The sequence below is a fragment of the Panulirus ornatus genome, chromosome 11 (assembly GCF_036320965.1).
Source record: "Panulirus ornatus isolate Po-2019 chromosome 11, ASM3632096v1, whole genome shotgun sequence".
NCBI lineage: Eukaryota > Metazoa > Arthropoda > Malacostraca > Decapoda > Palinuridae > Panulirus > Panulirus ornatus.
The window spans coordinates 2,566,492-2,591,501 of NC_092234.1; the positions used below are offsets into that span (position 1 = coordinate 2,566,492).

General features: G+C 46.9%; 1 protein-coding gene across 4 annotated transcripts in view; it reads left to right on the plus strand.

Moving 5' to 3' along the window:
• Nucleotides 1-25,010, plus strand: part of GEFmeso (Guanine nucleotide exchange factor in mesoderm) — a 360,741-nt gene that overhangs the window by 150,111 nt on the left and 185,620 nt on the right. For 2 of the 4 annotated variants that reach the window (XM_071666349.1, XM_071666350.1), the window contains exon 1: nt 2,013-2,152. The exons of the other annotated variants lie outside the window; for them this stretch is intronic. The gene's annotated coding sequence lies outside the window, so the exon portion shown is untranslated. Of the gene's footprint in view, nt 1-2,012; nt 2,153-25,010 lie in introns of those variants that run through there. 4 annotated transcript variants of the gene reach the window in all.

A 25,010-nucleotide genomic window follows, 5' to 3' on the forward strand; every position in this document is an offset into this window, starting at 1 on the left:
CACCACACACCCTCCTCTGAGTCTCCCACACCACCACACACCCTCCTCTGAGTCTCCCACGCCACCACACCTCCTCACAGTAACTCAGAATATATCAGACCAAACGTAATGGACAACAACAATGACTTTTGATGCTGAGGAAGACACGGTTTGGTTGTGTTGGTGGGTCGAGTTGTGGTGTGATATAGACGGCGTGTCATGTTACACTGATATCATTGTGAAGGTTATCGTTGGTGAGTTGGCCTGACAGGAGGGACGACCTCCGTCTCAGGTGAATGGCGCCTCTCACATGACTCTTACACACACACACACACACACACACACACACACACACACACACACACACACACACACGGGAAGCCTCCCTCCCATGGTTCACCTGATATCCGGTTAAATGTTCCATTACCCAACAAGAGGGAGTGTGTGATGATGATGCCTCCTTCAAGCAAACAGTTGTAGAGAAACATGGAAAATATCGAGCAGGATTGTGCTTGCTGCAGTGAGGATTGAAGAGGCTTTATTTGTTTGCATAAACATAAACAAAGCGTTGCTATGCTAGTTTACCTTTGGTGTTGGGTTACAAATGGTTTCTGTATTCTCTGACTTTTTCATGAGTGACCCCTTCTCTCATTTTCTTCATGTTTCACATTCTCCGTCCCACATGTATACTTTTGTCGTATTTGCTTTTCTTACTGCCTGGTGTTGACCATACTTTCCTCACCTTCCATAACCTCCCTCTCACTCACTCTCCTTACTTTACTCACCCTCACTTTCCCCCACAACTCCTGCTGGCTCTCACTGCCTCTGGCTCTCGACACCCGCGACCTACGGGCGTCATCTGCAGGCCGGGAAGGTCTTCCCACACAGCACCCACCTCCGTCAGGGATGGACCTCACCCGCCCAGTCATCATCAGTAATGTGCATCGGTTTTATTTTCCGCTTCAGAACCAGGATGATGATGTACACAATGTCCTGAGGTTTATAGCAATACAAAGGAATGTTAAGAAACATCCCATGGAAGACATGCGGTATAGAGGACGCATCTGCACTGGGAATGATCCAGAAAATGTGTAGGTTACGTCACATACATGACGTAGAGCTTAGAGGATACAGGGTCCTGCTGGCGGTTACATAAGACAGTTACATGACTTGGGAATTAGGTGAGGGATTGCAAACCAGATGGAGAATAAAGCTGACTTTTGAGATGCCGGGGACATAGTCTGCTGCAGCTCAGGAACGCATCAGTAACGTAGGCGTATAAACGCTGGAGTCTGGGTTACGTAATACGATTTGAACAAGAGAGCGATGTGCCGCTGGTGCACTGGTGGCTACTGACAGACACTGACGAAGTTTCCTGTCTGTTTAACAAGACCAATTTGTTGTACAGGATATAGAAAATGAGATGGGCGTCTGGTTTAGGTATGTGTCACATTTCTTAGTGATTATATTCTGATCATTTTTGCTTGAGTTAGCGATGATTTGTGTGGTGTATTGTGTAGTTATACGATGAAGCAGGTGTAAGACGTGATGTGTGAGGCGTCTGCCATGTTGATCATGCATGGCTGTATATGAGTCACCTCCCATCATGTCTCCCATTTGTTGTTGTTGCGTGAATGTTGTATAATGTTCGACTGTTTTTCTGTAATTTAGGAATGTTTCAACATGCCTGAACCTTTGGGTCCTGGTTTTGATGTGTGTTTATGTTGGGACGAAAATATAGCTGGTTTGTCTCACTTTCATATTGTTCGTCGATCTTTTTACTTCCCAACACTCAGTACCTTGACCATGGCTTTTGACCTGACCTGTGAGGCTCAGGTTGTGGTATTGAAGGATGTAGTGAAGAAGTGTTTGTCGATCATGTAATGAAGATGTGTGTATTGGAAGGAGACACACTTGCATCTGCTCGCGAGTGTCGGCTCCTGTAGCTTCAATGATCATATCTTAGTTTTATTGTCAATGTTTTGTACATTTATCATTGGTAACTTCTTGACTGACGTCTGTTCCATTCACAGGTGAGTGTAAGACCAGAAGGGCGTGGACCAGGGGCTGGGACAAGGGAGGACCCACCGTGAGGCCCAGCAGGAGTGCCTCCAAGGGCGCACCCAGGTAGACGAGGACGGAAGAGGAAGTGATCTGCCGCTGCTGTTCCAAGGTAATTGTGTGATTACCTGCAGAGAGCAACAGCCTGATGGGTCAGAGGTGTCGCTGGCAACCTGACGAAGTCTGAGTCACGAGAGAGAGAGAGAGAGAGAGAGAGAGAGAGAGAGAGAGAGAGAGAGAGAGAGAGAGAGAGAGAGAGAGCCTACGTGCGAGACTTTACCATTACGTCAGGACTTGTGCGTCGTGCTCACCTCATTTATTATTTGATTAACATAACTGTTGTTCTCCGCCGTCACGCACATGGCATGGCTACCCATGATGGCTACATCTGGAACTGGTTATCTGCCGTCTGTCGAGTCTTCATTTATAGCTTCTGTTCTTGCGTACAGGGAGGCAGGTGCGATAGTATTATCTCAAGGGACCAGCACTCAGAGTATAGTTCACTGGACGAGAGCAAGTGTATGAAGGTAGTGAGTGAAAGCCATACGTCACGTGCGGGTGGCTGGTAATGAGGCACAGTGAGGGGACGGAGGTCACCAGGTCAGGGACGTCTTGGTCGATGATGTAAGATGTGGAAAGGCTTCGGCCAGGTACTGTCTGCCAGGTACCACTGGAGTGTCTGCCAGGTACTACTGGACCGTCTGCCAGGTACCACTGGACCGTCTGCCAGGTACCACTGGACCGCCTGCCAGGTTCTAGAGGACCAATCTACCAGGTATCATGGTATCATCAGCTGGTAGTTAGACTACTATCTCGAGGGTTGAGGATGAGGGGGAGAGTGTCAGCGGTGAGCACATAGAGTTATGTTGGTGACGATTGTGTTGCTGGGGTTGGTCACCTGGAAGATGTATTGCACTGCCTCCATTGTGTTGCAGACAGAGGGAACTTGTGCCTGGCTTCTGTGGTGTCTACCCTCACTCCAGGAAACATAGTGTTGGATGCTTTACTTTGCTCCACTTGAGGAGTGTCCCAGCGTCTACATGGTGGTCAGTTACAGTGGTTGATGATGGAGTCAGTCATTTGAGTTGTTCATGACGATCCTTCAGGAACCTGGTTGTTCATGACGATCCTTCAGGAACCTGGTTGTTCATGACGATCCTTCAGGAACCTGGGTGTTCATGACGATCCTTCAGGAACCTGGTTGTTCATGACGATCCTTCAGGAACCTGGGTGTTCATGACGATCCTTCAGGAACCTGGGTGTTCATGACGATCCTTCAGGAACCTGGTTGTTCATGACGATCCTTCAGGAACCTGGTTGTTCATGACGATCCTTCAGGAACCTGGGTGTTCATGACGATCCTTCAGGAACCTGGTTGTTCATGACGATCCTTCAGGAACCTGGGTGTTCATGACGATCCTTCAGGAACCTGGGTGTTCATGACGATCCTTCAGGAACCTGGGTGTTCATGACGATCCTTCAGGAACCTGGTTCTTCATGACGATCCTTCAGGAACCTGGGTGTTCATGACGATCCTTCAGGAACCTGGGTGTTCATGACGATCCTTCAGGAACCTGGGTGTTCATGACGATCCTTCAGGAACCTGGTTCTTCATGACGATCCTTCAGGAACCTGGGTGTTCATGACGATCCTTCAGGAACCTGGGTGTTCATGACGATCCTTCAGGAACCTGGGTGTTGTGTGGAGACTTGTGTTTCATCGTGGGTTAGCACTGTCTTGCCGGGCGGGTGAAGTTGCTGCAGGATATTGTGTCGAGGTCATTGACCACTTACGATGGTTGACTTCGCAAGTACTGGAATGAGTGACGTCACACATTCCTCCCTGGAACGTAGTTAGGAAGGAGACAACGTCAACACGTGGGAACCCCTGGTGAGGCCGGGGCCCTCTTCGCACACAAGGGTCATTCCCAGGTAGCGTAATGAAGGACTCTACAACATAACACCATAACGAGGGAATTGATGATTTGAGAATCACTGTAATGATTATAAGAAAATAGACCTAAAACATGTTCTGTTGTGTGTAAAGGATGATTTGGTATTTATATGTCCGCCATAAGAGCGGCGACGTGGTGTGTGGAGTCCTGCCCCTCCTCCTCCTGTGGGCGGTGTGTTGGTGCAGTCATGCCAATCCTCCTCCTCCTCCTCCTCCTGCTGTGGGCGGTGTGTTGGTGCAATCATGCCAATCCTCCTCCTCCTCCTCCTCCTCCTGTGGGCGGTGTGTTGGTGCAGTCATGCCAATCCTCCTCCTCCTCCTCCTCCTCCTGTGGGCGGTGTGTTGGTGCAGTCATGCCAATCCTCCTCCTCCTCCTCCTCCTCCTCCTGCTGTGGGCGGTGTGGTGATGCGGGAGGATACATGGTGGACACAAGGCCCGGGAGGGACCGAGCCTCAGTGGTTATGAGTTACGTCATAAGTGAACTGGTCTTGAGAATTGGGCAACAATGAACGAATTGTTTAACAGTTAACACAGTAAGTGAATTGTGTGGACAGAGGCTGAGCAACCATGATTGTATCGCACAGCAAAGTACATGATCAATGAACTATTTACACTCGACACAGTTATGATGGGGGTGGCCTGTGGTGCATGGTGGTGGGCCGGGTGATGATGATGGTGGGCGTGTGGTGCGTTGTGGTGGGCTGGTTGGTGGTGATGGTGGGCCGGGTTGTGGTGGTGGTGGTGGTGTGGTGGGTCGGGTGGTGGTGGAGATCCTGCAGGCCAACACCACATGGAAGAACAGCTTGATGCTGCTGCTGGTGGTGGCCGGGAGGAGCACATGTGGTGTGGCTCTGGTGCCATGATCTCAACTCCCCTTCCTGGAGTCATGTATGCTGGAGGGCATTCTCTCTCTCTCTCTCTCTCTCTCTCTCTCTCTCTCTCTCTCTCTCTCTCTCTCTCTCTCTCTCTCTCTCTCTCTCTCTCTCTCTCTGGGGTGAATTCTTCAGGCCTGGTCATGAGAGTCCAACTGGTTTGTTTTGTAATGTTTGCGTCAGGGTTGGAGGTAGTCATCCCCTCCCCCCCCTGAACTGGTCTCCTCCACACGACTCTGTTTAGCCAACTATTCTAGACTTTTCCTCTTGTCCTTATCCTTATTTCTCTGTGTTTTTGTTTATTATTCTGTTCCTCATATACATGTCTTTTCTCCTGGTATAACCAGTTTTGTCTTGTTGTATAGGATTTTTTAAAAATATTTTTCGTTATGTTTACCAGACATTATAACCATATTCATGTCTTGTCATCCTCGCACTGGGGTGTGTGTTACGTTGTTTCGTTATTTCATGTGATGGTTCTAGGGTGCTGGTCTGGGGGCTGGTTAGTGCTCCCCCAGGCAGTCCTCTCACTCGACAGCTCTGCCTCACAGTTCGCAGGTTACCTACCTTCTTCCCTCCCTCCCTCCCTCCCTCCCAGGCTGCCCCTCCCTCTCATCATGCGTCGCTGGGATGCGGAGGAGAGACATACATGGCTGCTGGGTAAGTGGGGCTGCAGAAGTCTCGTGTTGCAAAACAAACCACTACTACTACTGCTGCTGCTGCTGGCTGGCTAGCTGGCTGGCTGGCTGGCTGGCTGGGTGCTGTTGGTGGCACATGGTGGCTCTGGCCTAAGGCTGAGGGGCAGGCAGGCTGCAGGCTCCTCTTGCATCACCCACTGCTGCTGCCACACCTTCTGCTGTTGTTTCTGCTTCTGCTTCTGCAGGTACCAGTACTGCTGCTGCTCCTCGTGTCGCCTGCTTAACTTGACAGAAACTCAAAGCTCGGGTTTAGACTTTTGCCTGAGTTACGTCTTCATGTGAATACGTTCAACATGTAACGTAAATTACCTCATAACTTAAAGGGGTATTTCTCACCCCCTCGTCTCCCGGGGGTATATAATAGAGACGTCACGAGGTACGTTTTCAGCTCACCAACCAAACACTTCAGTCAGACCAATACAATCAGTACAGCTGTACTCTGTAACTGTCGTTTTTGCACTGTACCTTCTCCTGACCAACCCCCTACCCTCTAACACGTGGGTCAACAACCATCTCAGTAGTTTGCTTCAGCTGGTGTGTGTCTGATTAGTCCATTAACTGTGTGACTCATTGTCCTTAACCCTCTGAGTACGACCATACGACCCCTAGGTATCATTCATAACCTGGGTCGTACCGTCACGTTCAAGTATCGTACCGTTGTGTTTAATGGTGTCAAATCCTTGCCCTACACTTACTTGCTCTAACAGTCATGTTAATCAATCATGTGTGCTAGTAGTCCTTCATGCTAGACCCTTCGTACTCCCTATGATGGTCATGACCAATGCTTGTGTCGAGGAGTGTGCTGGTTGTAGAGTTCGACCTGCCGCTGGCGGTGTAGTGAAGATAAGCGGATAGTTCAGATGAACCCGACTGCGTCTCGCTCTGTGTTGAGGAGGACGGGAATGATAGTGTGGAGACAGACAGCAGACTGTACTTGTTCGTGAATGTTTCATCTTCAATTTTTTTTTTTTTTCTTTGTTATATGATGCAAACAATAGCTTTCTGGCTAATGGTCATTACCACTTGGGTCATATAAGTGAGACAAATGCCTGACGGTATTATCAGACGCTGTGATTGTGGGCGGAATTCTGAGCAAAGGTCAGAGGTCACCAGAGGTCATCAGCAAACATAAGGGTCACAGTGCTGCTGCTGGAAATGGTAAGGCCATCAGGAGAGAGAGAGAGAGAGAGAGAGAGAGAGAGAGAGAGAGAGAGAGAGAGAGAGAGAGAGAGAGAGAGAGAGAATTGAGTTTGGGATCATTGGGTAGAAGTTTGGAGGAGGAGGGGGCGAGAATTAGGAGGGGGAAATGGGTTTATAAGGATGGGGTTGGGGGGTGGGCAACGTGTGGTGGTGGTGTGGGGCAGTGTTGTGTGGTGGTGGTGGTGTGGGGCAGTGTTGTGTGGTGGTGTGGGGCAGTGTTGTGTGGTGGTGGTGGTGTGGGGCAGTGTTGAGTGGTGGTGGTGGAGGTGGTGGTGGGTCGCTTCTTAGCGGCCTACCTGACGTAATGACCCTTGCTGGGGTCACGTGGTGCACATCATTGACCACGTGACTTGTCTGGTCAATCAGTGTAGTTTTTATTATTTCTAAATGATTTAGTATTTATTGTTAAGATTAATTAGGCCAGCAACAGTTCTGGCTCATAGTACATGGTGTGTGTGTGTGTGTGTGTGTGAGTGTGTCGTGACCTCTGCTTCATGCTGAGTGTGTCGTGACCTGTGCTTCATGCTGAGTGTGTCGTGACCTCTGCTTCATGCTGAGTGTGTCGTGACCTCTGCTTCATGCTGAGTGTGTCGTGACCTCTGCTTCATGCTGAGTGTGTCGTGACATCTGCTTCATGCTGAGTGTCTCGTGACCTCTGCTTCATGCTGAGTGTGTCGTGACCTCTGCTTCATGCTGAGTGTGTCGTGACCTCTGCTTCATGCTGAGTGTGTCGTGACCTCTGCTTCATGCTGAGTGTCTCGTGACCTCTGCTTCATGCTGAGTGTGTCGTGACCTCTGCTTCATGCTGAGTGTGTCGTGACCTCTGCTTCATGCTGAGTGTGTCGTGACCTCTGCTTCATGCTGAGTGTGTCGTGACCTTTGCTTCATGCTGAACGTCACCATTTATGACCTTTGAATGTCTCATGAGTGAGGTCATCATCCTCTTCAGGATGTAAAAGCAGGTCATGATGACTGATGGAGGAACCATAGTTTTTCACTTGCTTTTTGGGGTCACCTGGAGGGTTACATACTTGTGGTGGGTCACCTGGAGGGTTACATACTTGTGGTGGGTCACCTGGAGGGTTACATACTTGTGGTGGGTCACCTGGAGGGTTACATACTTGTGGTGGGTCACCTGGAGGGTTACATACTTGTGGTGGGTCACCTGGAGGGTTACATACTTGTGGTGGGTCACCTGGAGGGTTACATACTTGTGGTGGGTCACCTGGAGGGTTACATACTTGTGGTGGGTCACCTGGAGGGTTACATACTTGTGGTGGGTCACCTGGAGGGTTACATACTTGTGGTGGGTCACCTGGAGGGTTACATACTTGTGGTGGGTCACCTGGAGGGTTACATACTTGTGGTGGGTCACCTGGAGGGTTACATACTTGTGGTGGGTCACCTGGTGTTGGCAGTGTGTGTGTGTGTGTGTGTGTGTGTGTGTGTGTGTGTGTGTGTGTGTGTGTGTGTGTGGGAGGTGTAGTAGGTTTGTGTGTTGGTGTGACAAGTATATCGGGTAGAAAGCCTCCGAAGTCTACGCCAGGTCTACGCCAGGTCTACGCCAGGTGTACGCCAGGTGTACGCCAGTACCCACGTGTATTGGGCGATGCATCGTGGTATTGTCATGTTGCCCACACTGCAGGAAATGATGAGGTAAACATCGTGGCCTCCCCAGCGGGAGGCTCCACCACGGTACCAGGCCACCACCCACCTCTCCATCAGGGCCTGCACCACCTGTGACGTAGCCAGGTAGTACGTCAGGCATTGTGTGACGTAGGAAGACAGTACGTTAGCCAGGGGTGACGTAGGCAGGCAGTGTGTCAGCCGGGGACAACACATGGCCGTCCTGCGGATTTCCGTCGGAACGTGCAAGGATTGTCACCACCGACGTGCACTCTGGCCTTCCATGTCACACATGAGAACGTCCGACGTGCACTCTGGCCTTCCACGTCACACATGAGAACGTCCGACGTGCACTCTGGCCTTCCATGTCACATGAGAACGTCCGACGTGCACTCTGGCCTTCCATGTCACACATGAGAACGTCCGACGTGCACTCTAGCCTTCCATGTCACACATGAGAACGTCCGACGTGCACTCTGGCCTTCCATGTCACACATGAGAACGTCCGACGTGCACTCTGGCCCTCCATGTCACACATGAGAACGTCCGACGTGCACTCTGGCTTTCCATGTCACACATGAGAACGTCCGACGTGCACTCTAGCCTTCCACGTCACACATGAGAACGTCCGACGTGCACTCTGGCCTTCCATGTCACATGAGAACGTATGGTTGTCTTCACATCGGTTTGTGTTTGTTTTTCTTTTGAAAAGGCGCGTAAAAGTGTGTGTGTGTGTGTGTGTGTGTGTGTGTTGAGGGGGCCGCCTGTATGGTCCGGTTGCTTTTTGGGTGTGTGCCTTGTTTATTCTGATTGGCTTAAAACCGCTTCAAGCCAGGGCGTGATCCTTTAGCTGAGTTTTGTCCGTTTTACCCTTTACCAGTGTTTTTCCCCCCCAAAATTTTTTTCCCGGGGGGTTTTTTGGGGGGGGGTTTTTTTTGGGGAAAAATTTTTTTGGGGGGGCCCCCGGGGGTTTTTGGGGGGGGAAATTTCCCCCCCCCCCCCCCCAAAAAAAATTTTTTCCCCAAAAAAAATTTTTTTGGGGGGGTTTTTTGGGGTTCTTTTGGGGGGGAAAAAATTGGGGGAAAAAATTTTAAAAGGGGGGCCCCGGGGTTTTTTGGGGGGGGGTTTTTTGGGGGGCCCCGGGGGGAAAAAGGGGGGGGTTGGGGAAAAAGGGGGGGGGAAAAATTTTGGGGGGGGGAAAACCGGGGGGGGAAAAAGGAAATTTTTTGGGGGCCCGGGGGGAAAGGGGGGGGGGGGGAAAAAATTCCCTTGGGGGGGGGGGGGGGGGGGGAAAAAAAAAAAAAGGGGGGGGGGGGGGTTTTTTAAAATTTTTGGGGGTTTTTAAAAAAAAAAAAAAAGGGGGGGGGGGGGGGGGGGGGGGGGGGGGGGGGGGGGGGGTTTTAAATTTTTTCCCCCCGGGGAAAAAAAAACCCCTTTCCCCTTTTTTCCCAATCTCTCTCTCTCTCTCTCCCCCCCTTTCCCCCCCCCCCCCTCTCTCTCTCTCTCTCTCTCTCTCTCTCTCTCTCTCTCTCTCTCTCTCTCTCATGTGTGTGTGTGTGTGTGTCTGTGTGTTCCAGATAGTGGTGTGTCAGGCTTGCGTACCATCCTGTGATCAATTAAGCTGTTACTGTCAGTACGTGTTTCATTACCGCATCATTACTTCCCAACTTGTGAAGTTCCGTTTTGAGACCATCTGCTGATTGGCACTTAATTTTGTTTTGGTTGGCCGACCTGGTGGTGTCTTAAGTTACAAGACATATGTAGCGAGAGGTTAAGCTTCTCATCTGTAGCATGTTCTGCTATGTTTGGCCTCACGAGCATGAAGAACACCTCTGTCGTTTAGTTATCACATTTGACGTCAGTGGAAACACAGCCTAAAGTTGAGAAGCAATACTACTGCCTGGTCCCAGGCCAAGGTATGGAGGACCAAGACCTCTTAAACCATGACGAGGCAAACGCAGCCAGAGCCATCACAGGTTAGGGAAGGTGCGCCGTCCGCAGCGAGGGTGTTGGTCACCAGACTGAAAGATACGGAGATGGTTAGTGAGGGAAGGATCCGGATCACTGTCATGTTGCTTCAACATTTAATGTTGTTGATAGAAATCACATTTCAGCTGGATAGGGAGGAGTTACTGGAACCATTTCCAGGTATACTACATGATTACCATTGTTGTGCGACCTTGCAACCCAACCTTGTGAGGGCTGAAGGTTTGGTTGATGGGCTGAGCAATCATCACGGTGTAATCGCAAATGGTAATATACCCGGATGTGTCCTGGGTAACTCCTCCCTAGCCACATGGGATTCATGTTTCATCATTGTCAGATATATCAGAAGTATATTGGTCAGTTGGCTTCTTTACCACATTGATATCCGTTGTGAAAGAATTAGTGCCTTGCAAAATGTCATCATTGGTTTTTTTCCTTCCCTTGTCTTGAAGGTCCGCAGGATCCAGCCTGCCATCCGTCTGCATGAGGCAACCGTTGTTTGATTCAGTTCGCTGAAGGTTAGGCAGTTATATATTATTACTCCGAGGTCCTTCTGATTATTCGTTTGGTTTATGATATCGTATTTGTCCGATGCTCTGTGTTGATTTTTATTTCTTCATTTTCCACATACCGGAGGAGTTGAGAAGCATGTTGTTCTCGGTGGCCCAGTTAAAGACTTCTTATAAGTCTTTGTAGCCTTTTGGCGTTTCGCATTGATGTGAATTTCATGCTCAGTCTTGTATCATCTGCAAAGAATAATATGAAACTGTGGCTCGCAATGCGTCAACATCAGATATATGAATGAGGAACAAGAGGAGTGAGTACATTTCTTTGTGGGACTGATCTCTCTGCTATGGAGACGCTGAACGTGTCATGGTTCACGACTACCTGTTGTGATCAAGGTCTGGGGGCTGGACACCCACTAGCCCGGGTCACCACCGCAAGTGTACGTAATAATGTACATGCTGTACCCCCCCCCCCCCCCCCCCAGAATCAGTGGGCATAGAGAGATCTCCCCCATACACCCAACCACATTATACATCCGACCACATTATACACTTGATCTCATTATACATTCGACCACATTATACACTCGACCACATTATACACTCGACCACATAATAAACTCGACACATTATACACTCGACCACATTCACAAATCCTTATCAAAAGATAAATATTTGGACATTTTAACTCGTCTTGAGTCTTCCCAATACATATATGTAAGAGGCAGTTGGTGGTAGTGTGGTAATTATCCAAGGTTTTAATATTGTGTTGAGAGCAAGCTTTAATTTTTTTCTTTAGATTTAAAGTGTTTTTATGAATATACTTATATCATTTTAATGATACGATGGTTGAAGTCGAAGTTGCATGTGATGTAGACTGTGTAACATGTAAGTGATGTAAACTATGTCACATGCATGTGATGTAGACTATGTCACATGTAAGTGATGTAGACTATGTCACATGCGTGTGATGTTGACTGTGTCACATTCATACAACAACATGTTGCAGGTAAAGATGGTTCACTACTGAATATATTTACCGACTCTTCTCGTCACCAACGGAAATACATGTGGGAAGTTGTTAACCTTACCACAACAATTGCAGGGAGTAGGAGAGGAGGGTGACCGCTGATAGTAACATTTACCCATGATAATAACTAATATTATCACACGTTATGTTTTTATTCCCACGAGGTCGGTTGGCTACCTGGAACAATGCGTCCATCCGTCAGCGCTGCACGTCAACCAGATCTGAGGTTACTGCTGACGTGTACTCGTCGTCAGCCTCAAGTGAGAGACGGTCATAGACTTACATAAAAAAAAACAGAGATAACCCGTAAGGCTTGTAATGTCGAAGGCGAAGATACGTTTTCAATGTTGTAGTGAAGATGATCCGTTTTCGATATTGTAGTGGAGATGATCCGTTTTCGATATTGTGGTGGAGATGATCCGTTTTCGATGTTGTAGTGAAGATGGAATTATCTACAACACCTGAAGAAGGTGTTCTGGATTTTTCTATTTTTCTGGATATTTTTATATTCTATTTTTCTATTTTCTATATCTTGACATTAACGGCCTTAATGGACTTGGAAGTTGATAAGGCCGTAAAGCCCAAACAACCAATTAAGCAGTTGTAAACGGTCAGTCATTAATGTGGTGTTGCTGATCTGAAAAGGTTCCCGGCTTTTATGTAATGGAGTCACGTGTTGGCCGAAGCTGCTGTACCCGATGCTATCTTGTTTGTTTTGGCCCAAGTACTGGGTGGGTGGGTATGTTTATTATTGTTCGAAGTTAGAGGTGGCTTTGATTTCAGGTTTGGATAGAGTGAAGGACATAGAGAAGCTGGGATGAAGACAGGGAGGGGAGGTGCAAAATCAGGGCACTGGAGAAATAGATTAGCGAAGGGGAAGACGTTTATAAAAGGGGCCCCCAGTTCTCCGCGGCTCACGGTGGGGCCCCCAGTTCTCCGCGGCTCACGGTGGGGCCCCCAGTTCTCCGTGGCTCACGGTGGGGCCCCCAGTTCTCCGTGGCTCACGGTGGGGCCCCCAGTTCTCCGTGCCTCACGGTGGGGTCCCAAGTTCTCCATGGTTCTCGGTGGGGCCCCCAAGCTCTCTGTCACCTTGAATGGGGGTCCAGGTTCCCTATGGCCTAGGGTAGGGTCCTAACTTCCCCTGGGCACTGGGCATTCTACACATAACTATAACGGCACTAAAGAAGTCTAACCTACTGTCCCTTGGATCTAAGGTAGAATAAAGATCAGTAAAAAGTTAAATAGATTCTCTATCATTTTTAGTGGTGTTGTATGCATTGTTGAAGTTTTTCCTTGCTTGGATGAGAAGTCCTCCCCTCCCGTTTTTACTTTTCAAAAGAAGAAACAGAGAAGGGGGCCAGGTGAGGATATTCCCTCTAAGATTCAGTCTAAGATTTTGTTGCCATTTTTTTAGGATTGACCTGTGTAACACAACTTATGATCTTAGGGTAGGAAGATCTGTCCTTTGACCTGATTTTTAAAGGTCATGTCATAGTTTATGACGTCATACGTAGGGATCGTGGAGTCCTGCTTACAAGGGTAGTAACGTCCAACCCAGAGGGTTGAAACCTATAGTTTTCATACTTTTTTTTTACATAAATCAGAATTAGATTAGAAGCGCCAACATTTGTGATTGTTTGTAGTATGTCATCTTCAATACCTTCTATGCTGGTCTGTAAAGACTCAGTAACATCGCTACGCCGTCGACAAGCGCATCTTTACTACATCCTATTTTATATCTCTTGTCTTATCTTCACACCCATGCTGTCTTTTTGTTCATCATCCCTTTCATATTCACTCCCTCCGATTTTATTCTCTGTCATCCCTATTATCTTCACTGCTATCCTCTTTTTTTCTCCTTATCTTCCCTATTACCTTCTCTACTATCTTTTTTCTTTATCTTCCATATTATCTTCACTACTATTCTCTTTTTTCTTTATCTTCCCTATTACCTTCTCTACTATCTTTTTTCTTTATCTTCCTTATTATCTTCACTACTATCCTCTTTTTTCTTTATCTTTCCTATTACCTTCTCTACTATCTTTTTTCTTTATCTTCCTTATTATCTTTACTACTATCCTTTTTTTTCTTCATCTCCCCAATTATCTTCACTACTATCCTCTTTTTTCTCTATCTTCCCTATTACCTTCTTTACTATCTTTTTTCTTTATCTTCCCTATTATCTTCACTGTTATCCTTTTTTTCTCTTCCTTCTCTCTTATCTCCACTCCCATAACATCAGTTTTTCTTTATCTTCTACCATCACTATCATCTTTTTCTTTCAACCTTCTTTTACCTTCGCTCTCGTCTGATTTTTTTTCTACCGTTTCTCTTCATTGCAGTACCATTTCTTTGTATCTACACTCTCTCTCTCTCTCTCTCTCTCTCTCTCTCTCTCTCTCTCTCTCTCTCTCTCTCTCTCTCTCTCTCTCTCTCTATCTTCACTATGATCATTATTTTTCCTTTGATTCTTCATGTTAAAAGACACTTTCCTAAATTTCGAGAGCAATAACATGTATATGATGAAGTGCTATCCCTGCGGCAGGTATAGCAATAGTAAATTTCAGATAAGTAGCAGCGGTACGAAGATGACAACGGTGATTTTACAAAAGCTTACGGTTTATTCCAGTTCTGGATTCCAGCGTGTAAACAGGATCAAGTTTTTTGTGAAGCAAAGAAATAAGTTCCTGTGTTGCTTCAGCAAGTGGAGAGAAGTGTGGCAGACATACATTGACGGAAGAGTAGCACAACACAGCGATTCACAATGTTACTAGTTTTCATTTAGACAGCGCCACTTCGACTTGGGAAGCATCTGGTATAACTTTAAGAATTTGCCGATGAAGATTGAATTAAAGTCACATAAAAATGCAATCGTTTCAGCCGTAGTGACTACAGAGGCCCTCCTGGCGGCGGCTCATGGGCGCGAGAGGTTGAAGTTTTTGTTCGGTAAAACCATATCAGCCAGCCTGGAAGTGTGCGTCCAAGACGAGGACAACACCTCTGATGGGGTCCACTTCAGCGCTGAAGATAATAGCTTCGTTGGCGCTGAAGATAATAGCTTCGTCGGCTCTGAAGATAATAGCTTCGTCAGCGCTGAAGGTAATAGCTTCGTCAGCACTGAAGATAGTAGCTTCGTCGGCGCTGAAGATAATAGCTTCGTCAGCGCTGAGGATAGCTTCGACAACGATGAAGATAGCTTCGTCAGCGCTGAAGATGGCTACATCACCAGTCAAGAAGGCGACCTCAGTGATCAGGATGGCTACATCACTTGTGAAGAGGACGAGGGTCCCGGTGATCAAGGTGGCCACGTCAACGATAAAAGTGGCCACGCCAGGTTTGAAAGCAGCCGCCGCACTAGTGATAAGAGTGGCCGGCCTAGTATGGCACGTGGCCGGATCAACCGTGACGTAAAGTTTACCCCAGCTCAGAAGAAGCTGTTGGTAGATATGCTGGTGCGTGCGAAGTGCAAGAAATACCGTCTGGGTTGGTGGAGGAAAATGTTCCTGCTATTTTTGAGTGTCTTCCTGCTGCTGACCTCCTGCTTTTTCCATAAGACTGGTGCTGGAGCTTCTTCCAGGCCAGAGGCCAGGAAGACTAGTGATCTGGTGATGAACAGCTTTGAATTACTGCATCCTGAATCACACCTCGCGGACCCAAGAGAAAAAGCGCTTATTTAGGAAGAAGAAAGAGAACGACGGAATGAGCCATAGGGAGGACAGACTTAGATAAATGAAAATAAGGCTGTAATGTAGAGGGGACAGGTATAGCAGGATTGGGTGTCTAATGATATTTATAAATATCAGATTGGTGGCGCACAGAGAAAGGCACGTGTGTTTACGTTAGAGGAGAGAAAAAGAATAGGTTGTAGAACTACGTTGCGAGGAGAGCAGTATCGTGAGCTGCAGGACTCTGTGTAAGTTAATGACAAGGCCCGTGAGTGTGCCACCTGGAATAACTTCGATCTGGTAGAGTACTTGAAAGAGAGGCACAACGAGACATACGCACAGGAGATGAAAGTATTTGGTGATGATTTTTATGTGAGGAAAATGGCTCCCGTGATGAAACGGTACGGCGTGGCTCCCATTTGCCGTAATTATGCCGGCATTTTCGAGGAGCCTTCGTGTTTACTGCTGGTGGAGAAGTAGCAAATTTAGACAAACATTGTCCCTTGCAACGTGCCCGTGTGTAGTAATATGTTGGGCCCTAACACGGGAAAACAGTGTAGAGCCACGTGGCACGGACGAGAGCTATCAGCATCCCTCTGTATCGCTTGGCCTGACTACCCATTCGTTAAAGACAGTGTGAAATGCGATATATTGGACTATGTAGAAGGTCCCACCTACCTAACGCCTAAACCGACTGTTGGATCATTGAGGGTTCCCGCTGCATCCACCCCATGCGACACCAAGCGCGGGGCATTCATCGTAAAGGGAGGCTTATCGACGAGGGTCTGGTTCCGATTCCGTACCGACGAGAAAAAAGTAACATTTCACGTAAACTAATTCTCGGACGAACACCGAGCCAACGCATTCTTCCAGCTCCGCCACAGTGCAGATCGTGAGGACGATGGTTACAACCTCTACCTCACGCCATTCCACATGAAACTGTACCACAGACAGATGTTGCAGGTCGTATAAAAGGGCCACCTTCCCTTACTGGCTGAGAACTACTAGTTTCTGAGCTGGTCGTTCAGGCTCCGAGGGAAGGAGGTGTTCCCTTTGCACTACGTAAGTCAGTCGCTGGCAGATTACGTAGACATCATGAATTCCGGCGCCTGGACCCAGGTTCAGATAGATCATGAATGGACTAAATCCGTCCTCAAGATACCCAAATTAAAGACGAAGATAAAGGTTGATAAGGTGCCCCAGTAGACTCATTTCCCAGAGTGGCTGAGGATTTACTCTGATGACATGCTTGAGGTGGCCCTCGGGGAAGAGGTGGGTTGCCCTACCGTCTACATACACGATAGAGAAGACTTTGCCGAAGATTATGAGAATAGTCGCAAACGCTGGACCAAATCTAGAGAAGGAGATTTCCCTGTTCTTCATGAAGATATTATGCGAATTCACGATAATTACGAGGAGAATTTTAGATACCAAGACGAAGGGGTTTATTTTCCAATGACTGAAAGATACAAGGCCACCTCGATGGAGTTTTTCGTCCAGTTCCTTCGTGCAGACATTGAACCTAAAATTCTGTTTACTACTTTCGCGAAGCAATAACACGGACTCCTTCTGTCTCTGAGGCCACCCTTCAAGTTCGTGTGGGTGTTGGAGAAGTTAGATTTCACGCGTGACTCTATTGAATGGTAAAATAGGAAAATGGGTGAAAGTAGGACGACCGATGTGCAGAGATGGACCGGATTTTACTTAAGAGTCACTAAGCACACATTTGCCTTGTACTTCGTAGACCCTAACACGCACGAGCGCTCGCATGTGTACACTGCTGAGTTCACATTGCCTCTGTCACCAATCATGTATGCCTACCCGATAGGCAGCTTCACTAGGTTCACGTTCAACTGTAAGCCTCATTACCTCGATCTGGAGCAGTTGCCTGAAGATTGTTACTTCAGTAAGCCACCAAGTCTTCCAGCTGGTGTCGGTTATACAGGGTCGCTTAATTATGGCTGGAATGAAGAGGGTAACCTGGAGCAATGCAAAAGTTGGACTTTCTTTGATAATGGGAAAATTGGATAATATATTCAGAACCACAACAGCACATACAGAGCTACGATCTAACTTATGCTTCCCGACCGTCGTCCAACCCTTTATGGTAACGATCTGTGTAGGAACTTACCATTCCCTTACGAACAGAGACCATTTTGCTACGGAAAGAAGACCCTTGCTAAGATCGCTTGCTCTGCAGAGTGCCAGGACGTGGAAGGAGTGACAACGTGGACCATGGCTGGGACGGAATACAAGGGCACTGTGGCAGTGAGTCGTAGTGGCCGCGCATGTCTGACTGATTACTACCATCGGGAGGGGTTATGCAGAACCATGAATGATGATTCTGCCGCACTCCACCTGGGACTGACGTGTAAGGTCCTTCCTCCAGAGACAAAAATTATATAGTACATACAACAACATATGTCAACGGCTGCTGCAGAGGAGAAGTATACGGACAAGGACTTGGAAGATCACGAAGATATAAGACACTTTGGGTTGGAGTCCTGTGGTCTTCCATAGTATCAAGAATACGATAAACGTTCCTTCTACTTTGAGACAAACGAACTGAGTGTTCTGGACATGTAGGAATTCATCGACCTGAGATTAATGAAGAATTCAACACTGAAATTTAGTTACCTCCCATTTAATATCAGCAACATGCGCGCCATATCGTTAGCGTTTGTAGACCACATGTACAGGTAGCTGATGGAGATTTTCATTGGTGTTTACAACAGGTACATCCTCGTGTCGAGAGATGAACAACGCGCCATCTTCAAAGTTCTCAAGTTCGAGAACGTGGATTTTGTGTCTGAGAGTTATTACATTGAATACGAAATCGACTTGTCTGCAGATGGGTACACCTTGAACCTGAGGGACCACCGAACGGGGAAAATGGTTACACTCTTGCGTCGTATCAGTTTCGACTGGAGACTGAGGGCAGTCCAGTTCATGGTGGTGGGGCCAGTTCGTTACGTTCCTGTCTACTGGATATCTAAAGAGGATTACCCGGAAAAGATTTTAGAGGGTAGAGATGCTTAGTTTACAGGCCACCAGCGCGGACGCTGGAAGGTGGACATGGAGGGAGCGTGCCCTCGAATAATGGTTTAGAAGAGAGGAAATGGCCACTTCCGTCGCATAGAATTAAACAAGCCGTACCGTATTTTGTACAGGAGGTACACTGAGAACTCACGAGATCTGAAGTTCTCCATCTTATTTTACAACTATCCATCCACGGAGCGGAAGAGGTACAACCCCCTGGAACTGGAGTTGGACCATGGTCACTTTGCTGTGATTTATCACAAGGAAAAAGAGGATGAAAAATTGTATTCCAAGTAGGATTACAGATCCTATTTTAAAGGAGAATTGACCTTCACCGTGGTCAATATGGATGTAGAACTCTGGTTTAAGTACGCTAGTTAGATGTGTCCTAAAGATGTATCCAAACGCGGCAAAGTGTCAAAATTGATCGGTAAGATTCTCTCGACATCAGAGTAGGAAGCTCAGGCTATTACATTCGTCAGTAATAAGAAGATAACGCGGGAATACCTGGAGACTAAAGGGAGGGAAGCTGTGTCCAATTACCTTCTTGTGCACAAACAGTTTTCTCTCAAATGGCTGCCAGACAAATGCCAACCAAACTTTTGGATCGGCCAGTTTGTCCTGGAATTAAAAGACGAGAAGAATATTACCCGCTTTGTTGTGGATGTGGACGACTTCCGAGGTATGGACGCAGCCAACCTTGAGTACTTTATGTTCAGAGTCAATAGTTATGACAACGTGATTGGCTTTATGATATCGTCAGGAGACTGCGAACTGAGGCCATGGTCGAGCGAATGGAAACAAGTTGATGGTAAGTTCGCGAAGACCCACTCAGGAACCTGTTCGAAGGAATGTGGTGGCGGAATCCGGTACGATGAGTACACCTGCGTGAACTACTCCACCAGTGGTCACCTGTGCGACGTAGGGCAGTTGCCTGGCAGACTCGGTAAGTTTAAAAAGGACTTTCACAAGGTGTCAGAGGTGTGCAACGCTCACGAGTGTGGCATCGTGGACTTACAACGTCGTTATGGTTAGCGTATTAAAGACGGTGTACAAGAGACTGTAGTTAGGGATTTAGGGGACAGCTATACGTTCGACTGTACGGACGTTGTGGACTTTGAGGGAATTAAACACATGAGCTAGTATCCTGTCCGTCTTCAGTACGCCTGGATGAAGGACGACAGAGCGTTCGATAAAGATTAGAAATTTACGCTTTTGCTGTGGAACTTCGACCAATCGGGCTTGTATCAGTGTTATCTCCGAATCAATGAGACAGATATATACCCCATCAAAATCGTGGCCCTGTAGATCAAAAGCCACGTCAAATTTGTGTACACCTACGAAAAGGTACTTCTCCCAGCCTTATCTGCACCAGTGTTTGGGGACGTCTACAAGAAGAAAGTCTTGGAAGCTTGGTGGTTCAAACCCCACGACTCAGATAAGTACCAGTTACTACATGTGGGCATTACACGAGGACGTGAGTATGTTATCAGAAACATTCAGGCAGAACAAACAGGGACGTATGAAGGCTGTTTACTGGGGCTCAGGAAGATGGTAAAGGATGTTAAATTCAACAAGGTCAAGAAGAGCGAGATGTTGTGCCCCCAGTACTTCGAGATGAAAGTTGGAACCATCTTCCAGTTTGCTCTGGATAGATACCGTAACTTCCTGCCTGTGTTCGGTGTATTGGGATGGTTAGGTTTATTCTACTTGGCCTTTGTGCTCTGTGCCGCCAGTAACATTGTGGACTACTTGAATTACTTTGTGCAGACGAAAATGGTGGAGAGACAGCTTAACAAGGAGGTTTATGGGAGCAATTGAACACGTCGTCCCTCACACTTGGTCCGCGGGACTACACCTTGAACATCGTTTTGTTGACGTTGAACACAGTAGCACGTAGTCAAACATCCTCGTCTTCGGAAGCCTGCCCTTCCCGTAGCCATCATCATACTGAAAGGAAGATGTAATGTTCGTTTTCTTTTAGTGTTATGAATCGAAATATTATTAATAATACGATTTCCATATCTTTATCTTGTTTCACATCTTTATCTTATGATAAATACTTATTGCTGCTATTTCCGTTATTGGTGTAGTGGATGGGTGTTATTGGTGTGGTGGATGGGTGTTATTGGTGTGGTGGGCGGGTGTTATTGGTGTGTTGGGCGGGTGTTATTGGTGTGGTGGATGGATGTTATTGGTGTGGTGGGTGGGTGTTATTGGTGTGGTGGGCGGGTGTTATTGGTGTGGTGGGCGGGTGTTATTGGTGTGGTGGGCGGGTGTTATTGGTGTGGTGGGCGGGTGTTATTGGTGTGGTGGATGGATGTTATTGGTGTGGTGGGTGGGTGTTATTGGTGTGGTGGGCGGGTGTTATTGGTGTGGTGGGCGGGTGTTATTGGTGTGGTGGGCGGGTGTTATTGGTGTGGTGGGCGGGTGTTATTGGTGTGGTGGATGGATGTTATTGGTGTGGTGGGTGGGTGTTATTGGTGTGGTGGATGGGTGTTATTGGTGTGGTGGGCGGGTGTTATTGGTGTGGTGGGTGGGTGTTATCGGTGTGGTGGGCGGGTGTTATTGGGGTGGCCTCGGCCTCCCCCGCTGTACTGGTGGGTGGTGCTGCATGGGAGAGGGTGATGGTGGTGTTCAGTGTAGGACCTGGCCTCTCCCTGGTCACTTGTACTGTGTGCCGGCCGGACCTGTTAGTGTGATGAGTGTCTGTGGTACAGTTTGTCTTTGTAAAGTGTATCAAACGCTTCTTATGCACTAGACTTCTCCCTGTCTTCCAAGATGACAGAGTGGGCCATGTTTTGCCCCGTATTACGTTAAATACACTAAAACAAAATTTATGTATAGAAAATTGTAGGAATCCCCCTTACAGTATACACTGTGGTTATTACAACCAAAACCTTGTCCATGGGTGACTGTAAGGAATGGATGATACTGTGTTTGTTGTACAGGAGAACTGCAGAGTAACGTATGATCTGTACACCATGGTTCAGTGTTGGTCGGGACTGCGTGCGTCCCTTCACCTCCTCACATTAAGGTACTCTCCTGAGCTGTTGTACTCATGTAGTATCGCTTGTCGCAAATGTCAATAAAGTGGAACTTTACATAATCACTCATGATCTTTGCCAGACTCAAACGTTTCAGTTTGAGATAAAAGATGTAGAAGTCGACACCTGTTTCTGTATGTAGTTTATCCGACGTTTACAATGCCTCACACTATCTTCCCGAAACCCATAGTTATTTTCTTCATCATTTCCGCTTCTACACCTTCTAGAATAGATGATATAGGTATGGTGGACGCTTGCATGTCGTGGCTGCATCCCACGTCAGCAGGTGAGGTAAGGTATGATCAGCAAGTGTGCCTCGCCCTCCTCAACACGCCCGTGTTTACATTCATACAAGAACCTTATCTCAAACGACCCAACTGGGCGAGTGCCGTGCCTGCCCGTACCTCCGAGATGTTTTTCTTCTCTTCTCTTATAGCAATTTTTGTTTCCATTTTGTTCTTATACTTGTCTCTGACAGTATTAATCTTCTACATATAGAATGTTACGGTTTGGACCTGTTTGATATGTCGGTGATGAATGTATGGGGAAGGTAAATGTTTTGGTGTGTGTTATTTAAGAATGTCTGTCTCCAGGTGTTTCATCACGAATATATATATATATATATATATATATATATATATATATATATATATATATATATATATATATATATATATATATATATATACAAAAGTTAGTATTTTTGTGATTATTATAGTTTACCAAGCAGAGGACGTTACTGTATAATAGAAAACGGTTCCTGTTTAGCATAAGAGAAAATGGTAACATTGATATGGGAAACACAACTGGAAGTGATTCTGTACTAGAGGCAGGTGGTCCATTACGAGTCTCTGATGTTGAAGTGCAGTATTTCTCTGCATTGATACGTTAATCTCCTTTGTCACCGATGGTCAGAACGTTCATCGAAGAAGCTTTATGATATGTGAAACTGTAGTTCAAGAGGATTGTATGTATACTTTCCTCCACTTACCCCAAGTCATGTACCCTTCACCCATGTTAGTCATTAATGAAATAGTTTTTGTAGATTAGTCAGGTTGAGATTTTTAGGACTGAGATTGAATTAGAATCCCATATTTAACAGTGATCAAGTGATGAACACTTGAACTTGATGCTGGCATCTTAATGCCCATTAAGATATCGTGGCAAAGGTCAAGGTGTAGACCGAGGGAGAACTCATTCCCTTGGTGTGTGTCTGTATCGCTCATTGAATGGTTCATGATGTCTGCTAGGTAAGTCAGGGACACTGTGTCACTAGGTTAAGCCTCTGTCCGGATGGAATGTGTTGCGAGTTTCTTGTTTGGAATCCTCCGAATATATCTTTGAAATTTAAGATTTAAAACATGAAAACTTCTTGATCAAGACGGTACATTCCTTGAGCCCGATAGTACCACTTGTAGCTACATTAGTGAAGCGCTTGGATATAAGGGTCCTTAAGAGACAGGTTCTCATACCAAAGGCTGGCGATGCTGTACTCAGGGCTGCCACCATCCTGCTTCAGAAAGTAAGTGTTGACACCATGTCTTGGTCAGCATTGTTGTGGCATGATGAAGACGTGAGGCTTCCATGGTGATGGGGGAACACACGCCTCACTGCCTGCCACCCACGGGTTCTCCACGCCCTCCACCCACATCCACTTCACCTAGTTACATACTGGACCTTACCAGTGCTGCCCCAACTGCTGCTCCGCCCTGCCTCCTCACGGGTAACTTGCACGTCCTCAGGTGCCGCCCGATGGGTCGGTCTCGCTGGAGCACGACTGTACGACCCTTGAGCACGAGCTTACCACCCTTCACTAGGATGGTGCGTTTGACCTGACCCTTAAGATTCAGATTAAAGACGAGGATATTATACCTAAGGATGGTCGTCCTGTTCCTCTCAAGGGTCCTACCGCTGTTGTCAAGGGCCGCGCCCTCGTGCTCAAGACCCATTGTCAAGTCACAGGTTCCTAAGATCCCACACACGCGGACATTGCTAGCTTCTGCCATACTTGTTACGAATGACCATCGTAAAAATTGCTGTCGACTAGGTCACATGACGCGAGTAGGTAAGCTGGAGGTCACTGGTAGTTAGAGAGCAGGTCATGGGTTATACGAGGAAAGCGTGACCATATATTACTGCACATATTACACGAGATGGGTACATAGAGGTGGCATGCAGGTACAGTTACGTTAAGAGAGGAGACCCATGACGCAGTTGCAGTGTAACAACGTGTAGTAGTAAGATGTGTGTCTTGTTCCAGAGGGAGAGTTTTACACTGTTGTTCTTCATGCGTTTGTGTGTGTATATAAGAGTGAGTGTATATATATGGCTCCCAGTCTGTGTACAATGGTTAATGTGTGTGAGTGCCAGCAGGAGCGTGGGCTGGTCATGGTGAACGCTGCTGCATCTGTTAGTATGTATCGTCCCCTCTTTTGGCACTCAAGATGTAAACACACCGACGCCGCTGAAGAAATGTCGTGTTTTTATTTATTCTGTTTTTTTTCTAACCTTTTCCCAGTCAGTACACAACCCGCAGCCTGTACACCACCTCGTGTGAATTCCAGAGCCTCGCTCACGTATGCCAGAAATGTTGTTACGAGTTGGGGAAAAAAGTGGGTAACACTTGTGTTGCTGGAGAAGAAAGTGTTGCTGGAATGTAGGGAGGAATGTGGGCCGGGGGAGGTGACAGACTGGGCATAACCCACACTTGTAGAACCCGTACATACAACCTCGGGAGAAGGAGCCATTATCATCTGCCACACAACACGATCATAACTGATTATCAATCTTAAGTTCATATGAAACATCAGTAAATATTGGCGGAAATATGTTAGGTCGTCGTCATATGAAAGTCTTCAATATTTTTCCATTGTCTTGATGACCATGTGTGTTGCTGGATGATTGTGTGTGTTGCTGGATGACTGTGTGTGTTGCTGGATGATTGTGTGTGTTGCTGGATGACTGTGTGTGTTGCTGGATGACTGTGTGTGTTGCTGGATGACTGTGTGTGTTGCTGGATGACCATGCGATGAAAATCTGTACTTAAGTTGTACAATATAACCATAAACGCTCTCACTTTGCATATATGGCCATAAAGCCGTAGTTTGCTAAACGTAGGAATTGTTGAATAGCAGGTTTTTCCATCATTTGAATTATTCTATGTTATTCAAGTAAGTATCATCATCATCATCATTATTATTATTATTATTATTATTATTATTATTATTATTATCATTATTATTATTAGTATTATTATTTAATGCCAAGTTAGGGTAGTGAGTGGTATGTTGCTTGAGAGAATGACACGTACGTTATATAACAGAAAATGGAATGGTCTTTCAGGGGTA